This window comes from Mustela putorius, unplaced genomic scaffold (genome assembly GCF_011764305.1).
Source record: "Mustela putorius furo isolate JIRA1106 unplaced genomic scaffold, ASM1176430v1.1 tig00003834_pilon_pilon_pilon, whole genome shotgun sequence".
NCBI lineage: Eukaryota > Metazoa > Chordata > Mammalia > Carnivora > Mustelidae > Mustela > Mustela putorius.
In genome coordinates, this window is record NW_025421987.1 from 112,604,668 (window position 1) to 112,618,079 (window position 13,412).

The following is a 13,412-nucleotide window of genomic DNA, read 5'->3' on the forward strand; positions in this document are numbered from 1 at the left end:
TAAAACTGGGGGCATCATGCTACGTGATTTCAAGCTTTACTACAAAGCTGTGATCACCAAGACAGCATGGTACTAGCATAAAAACAGATACATAGACCAGTGGAAGAGTAGAGAGCCCAGATATGGACCCTCAACTCTATGGGCAAATAATCTTTGACAAAACATCTTTGTTTTTTAAGGAAAAAAACATACATGCAAAAAAAAAATTTGACAAGGAAATTTAGAAGATTAAGAGATCTTTTTCTCAAAGCAAGAGAATATAGTTATACCCTAGAGATATTGTGGGTTTGGTTCCAGAGCACTCCAACAGAGTATTACAATAAAGTGAGTGAAATGAATTTTTTTTGTTTCCTGGTGCATAAAAACTGTGTTTGCATAAATTTTTAAAAAGCTATGTTTATACTGTAGTCTATTAAGTGTGCAATAGCATTATGTCTAAAAAGCAATGTATATACTTTAATGTAGGGCACCTGGCTGGCTCAGTCAGTAGAGTATGTGATTCTTGATTCAGGACTGTAAGTTGAATCCCATGTTGGATGTAGAGATTACTTAAAAACAGAATCTTAAAAAAAAAAAATTGCTAAAAATGTTAACCATCATCTGAGCTTTTTGCTATAAGGACTCTTGTCTCCACATTGATGGCTGCTAACTGATTAGAATGGTGGTTGCTGAACTCTGAGGTGGCTGGGGCAATTTCTTAAAATAAGGTAACAACGAAGTCTCCCATATTGATTGACTCTTCCTTTCCTGAACACTTTCTCTGTAGCACGCAATGCTGTTTGATAGCATTTTACCCACAGGAGAACTTCTTTCAAAATTGGAGTCAGTCCTCTCAAACCCTGTTGCTGCTTTATCAACTCAGTTTATGTGATAATCTAAATCCCTCATTGTCATTTCAATAATCTTCACAGCATCTGCACCAGAAGATTCCATCTCAAGAAACCACTTTCTTTGTTCATCCATAAGAAGCAACTCCTTATCATTTGTTAGTTTTATCGTGAGACTGCAGCAGTCCAGTCCCATTTTCAGGCTCCACTTCCAATTCTAGTTCTCTTGAATTTCTATCACATCTGCAGTGACTTCTCACTGAAGTTCTTGAATGTCTGAAAGTCATCTGCGAGTGCTGGAATCAGCTTTTTCCAACCTCCTGTTAATGTTGATATTCTGACCTCTTCCTGTGCTCCATTAATGTTTTTAATGGCACCTAGAATGGTGAATTCTTTCCAGAAGGTTTTCAATTTACTTTGCACAGATCCATAACAATCACTCTCAATGGCAGCTGGGGACTTACATAATGTATTTCTTAAATAGTAAGACTTAAAAGTCAAAATTGCTCCTTGATCCATGGGCTGCGGAATGGATGCTGTGAATGGATGCGGCCAAGAGAACAACATTAATCTTGTACATTTCCATCAGTGCTCTTGGGTGACTAGGCACATTATCAATGAGTAGAAACATTTTGAAAGGAATCTTTCTTTTTTCCTGAGCAGGAGGTCTCAGGAGTGGGCTTAAAATATTCAGTAAACCATGTTATAAATGTGCTGTCTTCCAGGCTTTGTTGTTTCATATACAGAGCAGTCAGAGCAGATCTATCGTGATTCTTAGGGGCCCTAGGATTTTCAGAATGGTCAACGAGCACTGGCCTCAACTTTCCGTCAACAGCTGCATTTGCCCCTAATGAGAGTCAGTCTGTTCTTTGAAGCTCTGATGTCAGGCACTGGCTCCTTCTCTGTAGCTATGGAAGTCCTAGGCGGCATCTTCTTCAACAGACGGCTGTTTTCATCTGCAATGAAAATCTGTTACTTAGTGCAGCTGCCTTCACTAGTTATCTTAGCTTGATCTTCTGGATCTCCTGCTGCAGCTTCTATATCAGCACTGGCTGCTTCCCCTTGCACTTTGATGTTATGGAGATGGCTTCTTCCTTTAAATCTCATGAATCCCCCCTCTGTTGGTGGAAAAGTTTTCCTCTGCAGCTTCCTCACCTCTCCCAGCCTTCAAAGAATTGGAATTAGTCAGGACCTTGCTCTGGTAGACTTCAGCTTAAGAGAATGCTGTGGCCGGTTTGATCTTCTCTCCAGACCACTCAGACTTTCTCACTATCAGCAATAAGGCTGTTTCACTTACTTATCTTTTGTGTATTCACTGTAGCCACACTTCTATTTTCCTTCAAGAACTTTTCCTTTGCATTCACAACTTGGCTAGCTGTGTGGCACTGGAGGGCTAGCTTTTGGCCTATCTCAGCTTTCAACATTCCTCTCCCACTAAACTTAATCATTTCTAGCTTGTGATTTAAAGTGAGTGTGACTCCTCCGTTCATGTGAACACATGGATGTCACAGTAGAAGCTTATGAACTGGCCTAATTTCAATACTGTGTCCCAGGGAACAGGGGGCCCAAAGAGGGGGAGATAGACAGGGAAATGGTCAGTCAGTGGAGCCGTCAGAATATACACATTTATTAAGTGCATTCTCTCAAATGTGTGCAGTTTGTGGCATCCCTAAACACAATACTAACATCAAAGATCACTTACCACAGATCACAAAAATACATTTATGATGAATGAGTCTGAATGAAATATTGCACAAATTACCAACATGTGACACAAAGACATGAAGTGAGCAAATGCTGTTGGAAAGTGGTGCCATTAGATAGACATGCTTGATGCAAGATTGCCACAAACCTTCAATTTGTACAAAATGTAATATCTGCAAAGCACAGTAAAACAAAGTATGCCTGTAATCCTCATCCTGTACAAATTTAAAACCAAGTTCGTTAGAATACAAAGGAGGGATGTTGCCAGAGGTGGAATAGGCTAGAAAATTGATTTTTCCAGTTTTAGGTGCTTATTCTTTCACATAAGAATCTTCTGAGTTGTTAAGAAGAAAGCAGGAGAAACTTAATGAGATCCGCTTTTTTTTTTTCCTTAGTGATGAAGTACAATTTGACTTATAGATGGAAATTAGCAATTGAAAAGGTTACCTGTAGGTGTATTACATTTTAGCAATACACAATGCAGCACTGAAAAGCATTGTTTTTAACTACTGCATAGAGAATGAGCCTTTAGAAATATGCATTTAAAAGACTGACACAGGGGTGCCTGGGTGGCTCAGTGGGTTAAGCCTCTGCCTTGGGCTCAGGTCATGATCTCAGGGTCCTGGGATCAAGTCCCGCATCGGGCTCTCTGCTGAGCAGGGAGCATGCTTCCCTTCCTCTCTCTCTGCCTACCTCTCTGCCTACTTGTGATCTCTCTCTGTCAAATAAATAAATTTTAAAAAAAATCTAAAAAAAAAAAAAAAGACTGACACAGAAAACAGACATAGCAGTAGTTCTAAAACCAAATTATCGTAAAATGCCCACCGTAGGATACAACAGTAACAATCGTGCTCTTAACATTCAGTGCAAAGAGCAGCAGCCTTTCCTCTGATGCTCAAATAATGACCAGAAGAAACTCAGCCAAGGAATGATCAGAGAGGTTGGGGGGTAAGCAGGTGTCACCTTCCTAACCCTTTGGCTAGGCTTTGAGATGGAAAGGGATGGGGAGTTTCAGGGCATTTTTCTTCTCCCTTTTCTCCTTTGTTTCTCCATAGGCTTGAGTTTGTCCTGTTCTGTCAGGGCGCTAGGAATTAGGGAGAGAGGGCTGCATCTGCTAGTTAACTATGGTTATGGTTAGTCTCCAAGATGGCCACCACCAATTTCTTCCCTCCCCTCAGTGTATATGTTGTTCCCCTTCTTGAGAGGGAGTAGTATCTATTTTCCCTCCCCTTGAATCTGGGCTGGCCTTGAGACCTGCCTTGACCGAGAGAATGCAGTAAAAGTCACACTGTCAGTTCTGGACTAGCGTAAGAGGCCTGCCAACTTCTGCTTCTTTCTGCTAAAGGAAGATAGCTACTAAGTTGTAAACAAGTTCTGGCTATTACTGAAAGAGAAAAGAAAAAATACAGAGAGGAAGAGGCCATGGGAGAAGCACTGAGGTTCTAGACATGGAAATGAAACCTTCTGGGACCTTTCGGCACAATCCATATGAACCCAACTAATGAGTGACTCAGTCAACATCACAGGAAGCAGAACAGCCCAACCAAATTCCTGACCATAAACCTATGAGAAGTACCTGTATTGTTGTCTTAGGGAATGGGATTTTGGAGTGGTGGGTTATGCAGCAGAAGATAACTGAAACAGGGGTAAGAACAGACAAAATACTACGTTGGTACATGGCACGAGGAAATCACGAGTATTATTTCTGGTCCTGCCATTGACAAGTCATGTGGCCCTAAGAAATCCTTGCCCAATCTGGGTCTGAATTCAGTACTGTTTGAAGAAGATATAAATCAGACACTTTGCTTCCAAAGAGCTTACAATCTTGTAATCAGAATAGAAGTGTTCTAGAAATTACTGAAGTATGATGTAGAGTACATCCAAGTCTTGTAATAATAATAATTGTTTTAGAAATCCTGATCCCTACTTTCTGTTCCCTCTACTGAACAAGTCACTTTTTCAGTGGGTTACAGACAATAACCCAGCTTAATGAGCTCAGAACTGTAACAAAATCAGAGCTTGGCAGTCTTTTTAAAAAAAGGGTCCTATCAGTGGTTTAAGTTTCTCCTTACATGTGGCTACCAACTCCCAGTGTGGACAAAGGACACTAGGAATGCATGGCCTCCTGTCTTAAAAACAACCTTTTATTTATTTTATATATTAGTTTAATTTGGATTTAGCAATCACTTCTTTAAATTATAAAAGCCCTTGGGAGCTTTAATCTTCAGTAGTCACTCCTATCTAAGTGGATTTATTTTATTAGTTTGTTTCCTTTTTAAAAGCTGGGAGGAGAGAAGAGTTTGAGAGGAGAGACACTTTCAAAGAGAGAGGCCCAGTCTCTCTGGAGATCTCTTCCTCAAAAATTTAACTGTGCGAGCAGGTATATAACATTAAATAATAAAAACACGATGAGACCGGTGTCCTCTACATTGTGCCATGCACAACTTGCATGAGTGCATGGGGAAGCCCTGTGAACATGGCAGCCCACAGCACATGCTCAGTGAGCATGCATGGATATAAGAACACAATTTTCCAAGTTTGCACTTGTGCTTAGGGCTCTGGCGGCAAATGAAGAGCATTTTCTTGCCTAATCCCAAGTAAACCTCAGTACAAATGGAATCTACACTGTAGAAAATGACAAATTTCAATCATTTAAAATGTTTTTTCAGAGGAAAGCCCACCAAATAAGAGGAGCATTCAAACTGAAATAGGTTGAGGAGCTCAAGAAACTCTTTCACTTGGAAATTTGAAATCCAGGGCTTTACCCCTCTAGAGTTCGTGTAATCTTGAAACATTCCTAAACCCTTCAACTTTCTCAGACTTTATAAATAGAAATGGAATCACTTGGAGGCAAAAGGGTGGCTTGTCACTTATTCTTCACTCTATTACATAATTACCAATAAAAGAAGATCCAAGAATTGAGCTTCTAAGATTGCGGGCACCAACTTCATATTTCTCTCTTAGCTTCTCATGCTTCACTCTCCCCCAGCTAACATGCTTTAAAACACTGACAGCTTTAGTCATTTGTTTTCAGTAAACTGGTCCTCTGTAATCAAAAACAAATGCTTGGCTAATTGCCTTGAGGTTTTATGGAAACAAGCAGTTAGTGTAATTCTGATGTGTAATAAGACACTGAAGAGAAATCCTTATGATATTTACTCTGGCATATATGTTCTGCCTTCCATTACCGGAGGGAGTGCTGGATGAGGCCGCAAGTCTGGCAAGAGACATATCTAGGTCCAAATCAAGTTCCTGCCAGTTACTAGCTGTGTAATATTGGATAAGTTTTGTAATTCCCTGTTCTCCTCACCTCCACTGGCAGAAATGGTGGGAAATTGAGATGAGAGCATGGGCAGAGTATCTGGCACTGAGCAGGTATTCAATAAAGCCAATTATTCTTTCTTTTAAAAATTTTGTTTGTAATCAGGTCAAAACAGTGAAATGGAATATAAGTATAGGTCTTTATGATTTACTGCTGGAAAACACTGGCTCATAGTTTCAAAAACTTATGTGGCTTAGTCCAGAAAGACTAATTAGGGCTAAAGGCAAAAAATGGATGGAGGTTTAAGAAGTTCAGCCACGTGTACACTAGAGTGTGCAACACTACCTCCCATACTTGGCAGTCCTGTAGGGCAGGACCGGAGAATGAGGGCAACTCCACCTTAAGAGAAAAACAGCTGGTACTCAACGCTTTATAGCAACTACAATACGCCAGCCACTGAACCTTGCCTGCATTAACTCACTTAATCCTCACAACAACCATGAAGTGGATTCTCTCATTATTTCCTGCATGGTACACTATCTCTCTCTGTGTAAGTCACATTTTCTGCAAGCGTGTGCCAAGGTTTAGGCAGCTAATTGAGGACCCAAGTCACTTGGCCCACTCTCCCCTTTCTTCCTTGGGGATGCATTCTTTCTTAGGCTTGATTACCATGGTTCTTCCAATGAATAACCTCACATCTCAGTTTCCTTTAAGAGAGACTCACCAATTACAATGTTAGGTCCTAACCCCAAATTCCTTACTAAATTGTTTTCCTTTAAAAACACTGATGTATGATTGGATATATTCTATTTTTTGTTGTTTTGACTGTATCTGAAGACATTTTTTAAAAAGTTTATTTTTCAGAAAGTAGTGTTTCCATGTCCTTTACCCCCCCATAGCTGATATATCATTACACTTCTACTCAAATATTATCAACTGTATAAATCTGTTAATATTATATGGACTTTTTATATCAATATTATAAAATGATTCAATGTCTTTCTGTTATTTCCTGGTTTATAGCACAAGCTTTTGGATTTTATAATTTATTCACTGATTCATTAATGTATTCAGCAATATATCCATGTGTACTCTTAGATCCTGTGGGAAGTACAATGATGAATGAGACATGGACTTAGATCTCGATAAGTTAAAGGGAGGCGTGAGAGGAATAGCGAATTCTGTAGAAGACAGGAAAGATGAGGCTTCGCAATTCTAGGGGGAGCAGATGACTTCCGATACAAGAGGTGGAACAGAAAGCAAGAGTTTCTGGAAAAAGGCAGCGATTTGGGAACTGGCTCAGAAAAAAGGATGAATAGAAGTATTTTAGGAGGGGCCCCTGGGTGGCTCAGGGGGTTAAAGCCTCTGCCTTCAGCTCGGGTCATGATTCCAGGGTCCTGGGATCGAGCCCCGAGTCAGGCTCTCTGCTCAGTGGGAAACCTGCTTCCTCCTCTCTCTCTGTCTGCCTCTCTCTGCCTATTTGTGATCTCTATCTGTCAAATAAATAAAATCTTAAAAAAAAAGGCGTTTTAGGAGACAGGGGCCCGGTAAACGAAGAGAAGTCCGAAGCGTGGGCCCCGGGCAAAGAACCCAGCCACTGAGTCGAGCCAGAGCAGGGAGAACAGCAGGGTCAGCAGGAAGGCTCCCCTCCCTTCCCGTTCCTCTCTGTACATTTTTCCTTCAGACAGTGACGGTTTAAGGGCTGCGGTCTGACACACACGCCCCTCACATGCACCAGGCTCACGGTGACTGTAACGGGTGGCAGCAGAGTCACTGTCCACGGATGGATTCAAAGCCCGCAGTCCTTGGTTTGGGAGAAGAGGGGACAGGAAGAGCCCCCGTGTGGAGTTCTGTTTGGCTTCCCTGGGGTGCCCTCAGATAGCAAGAGAAGCAGGCAAGAGAACCGACACCAACTGCAGCAGCAGGAACAGGCCAAATATAGCAACCAGAAGACAGGAAAGACGCCCCGTCTTTCTCGAACAGATGGGTGAACAAGAAGTGGGAAGTGAGGGAAACGGAAAGTCTCAAGGAGAAAAGTGGGCAGGCCGCGGATGTTCTGAGGAAGCTGTGGTATACACAAGGGCAAATACACACGCGGTGTGGATGAGATCCAAGCCAGAGCATATGGTATCAGCAGAGGAAGACACTACCCAAAAAAACGGAAGAGGAGCACAAAGCCAACTTGAGAGGAGTATAAAAATAAGCCGTCTGGGTGTGTCAAGTGGCACTGCCGTGTTGGAGCACGCCGAATCTGACCATGAGCCCTGCAGTCGGTACAGACTGTGTTCGCGTGTGCCGTCTCCGTGACCCTGACAGGAGCGCCAAGCTGTCTGACCCTCCATGTCCTGTCTCTAAAACTGGGCTAATGCTAATTCCTATGCCAGATGACTGGTGGAGGACTGGATTACATTAGATTTTCCATATGAAGTGCTTTGCATGGTGTTTGGCACGCAGTAGACACTCAATAAATGTTCATATTATTGCTGTCTCTAGATTATTTATATAATTCTAGGAAGTTACTCCAAGGAATTATGGATACAGGCAAAAACATGACTCCCAGGACAGTCCCCACACATTCAATGGCAGCATGCATACACACATACTCCACACAAATCCTGAATGTCTAATGACAGGTGACCTAGGTAATTTTTGGTACCTTCATGAACAGAATTTATTATGTGACTTTTTGAAATGTTCTCCTAGGAGAACAATTAACAATAACATCATGTATTAGGGGAAAACAAGTTACAAAGTATAGGAAAAGAATGATTGTGGGAAAAAAAAAGGAAAGATAGTCACCAAATGTTCATATTGGTTATTCTCTAAATTGTGGGATAATTTTTCCCATTTCTTTTTTTTTTTTTTTATTTTCCACAATGAAACCTGATCAAATTTTTGCAAAAACAGAATTAACATATTATTCAAAAAACAATAAAGAGGAAAACAGAAGAAAAAGTAAAAGATGATTACCAAGATGTTACTATTTTTTAAATCACCAAAGATTATTCCAAATCAAACTCTAAACAACACTACAATCTAAACAAACCTGTACCCTAAACAACACTGAACATTAAGAATAAGTTACATGAAAAAATTGTAAAAAGTAAATAACTACCATATTTTGTCTAGTGTGCAAACCTTGAGTATACTCTCAGGGCAAAGGGTCTCCTTCTATTCATTTGAAGTAGGAACATCAGTGCTGTATGTTGTTCTTTATGGACTGCCCAGGAAGAATGAGATTCTTAAAGATACTTAAAAAAGTAAAGATGGTAAGTGAATTCCCCAGAAAATAAAATAGTTCCTGCTTTCAGACAGGATGTAAGCAAACATGTTTAAATATGATGGAAATTCTGAACTGAAATTCAAAGCTTAAGGTGTTGTATTTTAAGATAACAAATGATATTTCAGTGCTGAACTTGCCTTTCAAGATAATCTACTTTGACCCCTTCATTTTATAAATAAACTTTAACATGGCTGGGTAGTCAGTGGCAAAATTTACATGAGAAGACTTCCCTGTTTCTCAGATGCTGAAACAGCATTATGTCCCACCACTGAGATGCACCCTACCTGCAGATACCAGAGATATCCTCCAAGGATTGTTTTTTTGTAACAGTCACTGAGACCTCTCCTTCTACCCGCATCATGCTACAATGATGATGTTCCTTCCTGCCTATGTAGTCGAGAAAAAAAGACACTAAAGCCTAAACTTGACATTATTTTGTATGACTTCATACTATTAAAAACCACTACACTGAAGAATACTGCCTCTGGGTTAGACGGTGGCATAGGAAACACCAGGAATCTCCCCACTCAAAAACAATTACACTGGCAGAATCTGTGTCCTCTAACTAATTTAGAAAGCTGCAGTCCACTGAAGGCTGACTTCTTCCAGGGGAAGGCTTGAGGGTAAACAGAGGTTAATTTTGGTCCATTTTAGCTCTTAGCAGAATAGCACCTCTCATTCCCCATCCCTAGCCCTGCAGCAAGCAGTGCTGTATTTGTTCCCAGAGCAGCTTGCATGCAATGTGAAAGCCAGGATAGGACCCTGTCCTCCAAACATCAGGGATTTGTACTCTGATCACTGATTGCTAATTTTGATCACAAGGGTGGAGACAAAGAAGAGAGTGGTCACTACTGTTGCACCCACTCCCGGCGCCCCCCACCAACCTCCAGTGGATTTAAAGAGTCTGCATTCTATCTGCTACTTCATTTTTCTTTTTCTCATTTTTCATTTTCTTTTTTCCCCCTTTGGGGAGCCAACAATGAAAGACTAGAACATTCAAAAGCTACTACATATATGGGGGAAGAAGTGACTGCATATGCCCAGGGTAAAGCACAGGTTCAGAAAAGACCTGAAAAGACCATAAATTTAAACCTCAGGCTGATCCTTGGTACAGAGACAGTCTACAAACAAACAAACAAACCAAAAAAACAAATCCCAATAACAAAAAACAGTAAACCCGGGAAAGGGGGAGAATATTATTTCCAAGTTACCATATTATTAGATTAAAATGTTCAGTTTTCAATAGCAACAAAAAAGTACAAGACACATAAAGAAACAGGAAAGTATGACCCATTCAAAGGAAAAACACAATTCAATGGAAATTGTCCCTGAAAAAGACCTGATAATAGATCTACTGGAAAAAGACTTTTAAACAGCCATCTTAAAGATGCCCAAAGAACTTAGGGAAGATGCGGAAAACATCAAGAAAATGATGGATGATCAAAATAGAAACATCAGTAAAGAGATAGAAAATCTAAAAAGAAACCAAGAAAGAAATCCTGGAGCTGAAAAGTAACAAGTGAAAAATTCACTAGAGGGATTCAAAGGCAGCTTTGGGTAGGCAGGAGAAAGAATGTGCAAATTTGAAGACAGAACAAGAGAAATTACTGAATATGAAGAGCAGAAAGAAAAGACTGAAGAAAAGTGAACAGAGCTAAGAGACTTTTGGCACAACATCAACTAGACCATTATGCATATTGTGAGAGTCCCAGGAAAAGAGAACGGGGTAGAGAGGCTGATAATGTCCTGTACTTAATGAAAGACATGCATATAAACATGCAAGAAGGTTAACAGATCTAAGTAAGATGAACTGAAAGATACCCATACTGAGAACATTATATATGAATTAAAGGTTCAATACAGCAAGAAGACAAAATAATTATAAATATTTACACATTTAACAATCCAGTAATATATATGAAGCAAAAACTGACAGAACTGAAGGGAGAAAAAGGCATTCCCACAACAAGAGCTGAGACTTCAATACTCTACTCTCAACAATGTATAGAAAAACAAGACAAAAGATAAGTAAGGAAATAGAGTATTTAAATACTGCAATAAACCAACTAGATATAACAGACATATACAAACACCATATCCAATAACAACAGCATACGAATTCTTCTCATATGTTCACAGATTTTTTATAGAATAGACGATATGTTAGGCCACAAATTAAATCTCCATAAATTTTAAAAGACAGGTATCATACAAAGTATCCTCCTTGACCACATGAAGATAAAGTTAAAAATCAGCTGTAGAATTAAAACAGGAAAATTCATAAATATGTAGAAAATAAAGAACAAACTTTAAAACAACAATGGATCCAGAAAGAAATTATAAGAGAAATTAGAGAATATTTAGAGATAAATGAAAACAAAACCCCAATAGAACAAAACTCATGGCATTCAGCAAAAGCAGTGTTAAAGGTAGAAATTTACAGATATAAATGCTCATATTACAAAAATAAAAAAGATCTCAAATCAACAACCTAATTATACAACTTAAGGAAAAAATTAAAGCCAGACCTAGCAGGAGGAAGGAAATAATAAAGATTATAGCAGAGAAAACAAAATAGAGAATAGAAAATGCAAGAGAAAATCAATGAAACCAAAAGTTGGTTCTTCAAAAAGATCAGCAAAATTGACAAACCTCTAGCTAAATGGACTAAGAAAAAAAGAAAGAAGACTAAAATTACTAAAACCAAAAATGAAAGGGGAACATTAGTACTAATTCTACATGAATAAAAAGGATAGAGAATATTATAAATATCTATATGCCAACAAACTGGATAAGCTAGATGAAATGAACAAAGTCCTAGAGACACAAAATCTACTGAGACTAACTCACATAAAAAATGTGAATAAGCCTATAACGAGTAAAGAGATTGACTTGGTAAATTAAATAAAGAAAAGCTCTGGACCTGACTGTTTCACTGGTGAATTCTAGCAAACTTTTAGAGAGGAATAAATGATTACTTCTTTTCAAACCTTTGCAAAAAATTGAAGGTGAGAGAACATTTCCCAACTCATTCTATAAGGTCAGTATTATCCTAATACAAAAGTCAAAGCCATTATAAGAAAACAACAAACGAATTATCTCTTATGAACACTGACGTAAAAACCAAACCAAATTCAAGAGCATATTAAAAGGATTACATACCTTCACCAGTTGGTATTTATTCCTGGAATGCAAAGATGATTCAAATATGAAAACTGCTCAATGTAATAAACCACATTAACAAAATGAGGGAAAAATAAGATCATCTCAGTTGCTCAGTAAAAACACTTAACAAAATTCAACACCCTTTTATGATGGAAGAAAAACCCTAAAATACCCTATCACTAGAAGGAACTCCCTCAACATAATAAAAGCACATATGGAAAAAACACAGAGTATCAAACTCAATGATAAAAACTGAAAGATTTCCTTTAAGATCAGGTATAAAAAAAGCAAAGATGTCACTTTCACAACTTCTGTGCAATATAATATATACTAGAAGTACCAGCCAGAGCAATTATGAAATTAAGAAAGAGACATAAAAACCACTCACAAGAGAAGGAAGAAATAAAGTTGTCTACGTGCAGATGATATGCTCCGGCCTGTAGAAAAGCCTAAACACTTCACACATACACGTTAAAAAAAAAAAATGCCCCACCAAAAAAATGAGTTTGCAATATTTACACAGTAACAATGAACAATTGAAAAAGAATTGCAAAAACAATTCCATTCACAATAGCATTAAAGAGAATAAAATGCTTAGGAATTGACTTAACTAAGGAGGTTAAAGACTTCTACAATGAAAGCTTCAAAACATCGCTGAAAGACATTAAAAACATAAATAAATGTAAACACATTCTACGTTCATGGATTGGAAGACCTAATATTGTTAAAATGTCAGTACTGTCCAAAGTGATCTACAGATTCAATGCAATCCCTACTAAAATTCAATTAACATTTTTTTGCAGAAATAGAAAAACCTATCCTAAAATTCATATGAAATCTGAAGGTATCCTGAATAGCCAAAACAATCTTGATGAAATACGTCAGTCAGAGAAAGATAAATACCATATGATGTCACTCAGATGTATAATTCATGAAACAAAACAAATGGGCATAGGGAAGAAAGAGAGGAAGGGAGGGAGAGGCAAACCAAGAAACTTTTAACTACAGAGAACAACACACTGATGGTTACCAGAGGGGAGGTCAGTGGGGTATGGGTTAAACAGGTGATGGGGATAAAGGAGTGCACTTGTGATGAGTACCAGGTGTTATATGGAAGTGTTAAATCACTAAATTGTACACCTGAAACTAATGTTATACTGTATGTTAACTA

General features: G+C 38.7%; 1 protein-coding gene and 1 pseudogene across 6 annotated transcripts in view; both read right to left on the reverse strand.

Annotated features, from left to right (window-relative positions):
- The window catches only part of TBC1D5 (TBC1 domain family member 5), a 554,967-nt gene that overhangs the window by 27,511 nt on the left and 514,044 nt on the right, over positions 1-13,412 (reverse strand). The gene's annotated exons all lie outside the window — the stretch shown is intronic.
- LOC123394465 lies at positions 193-3,084 on the reverse strand (annotated as a pseudogene).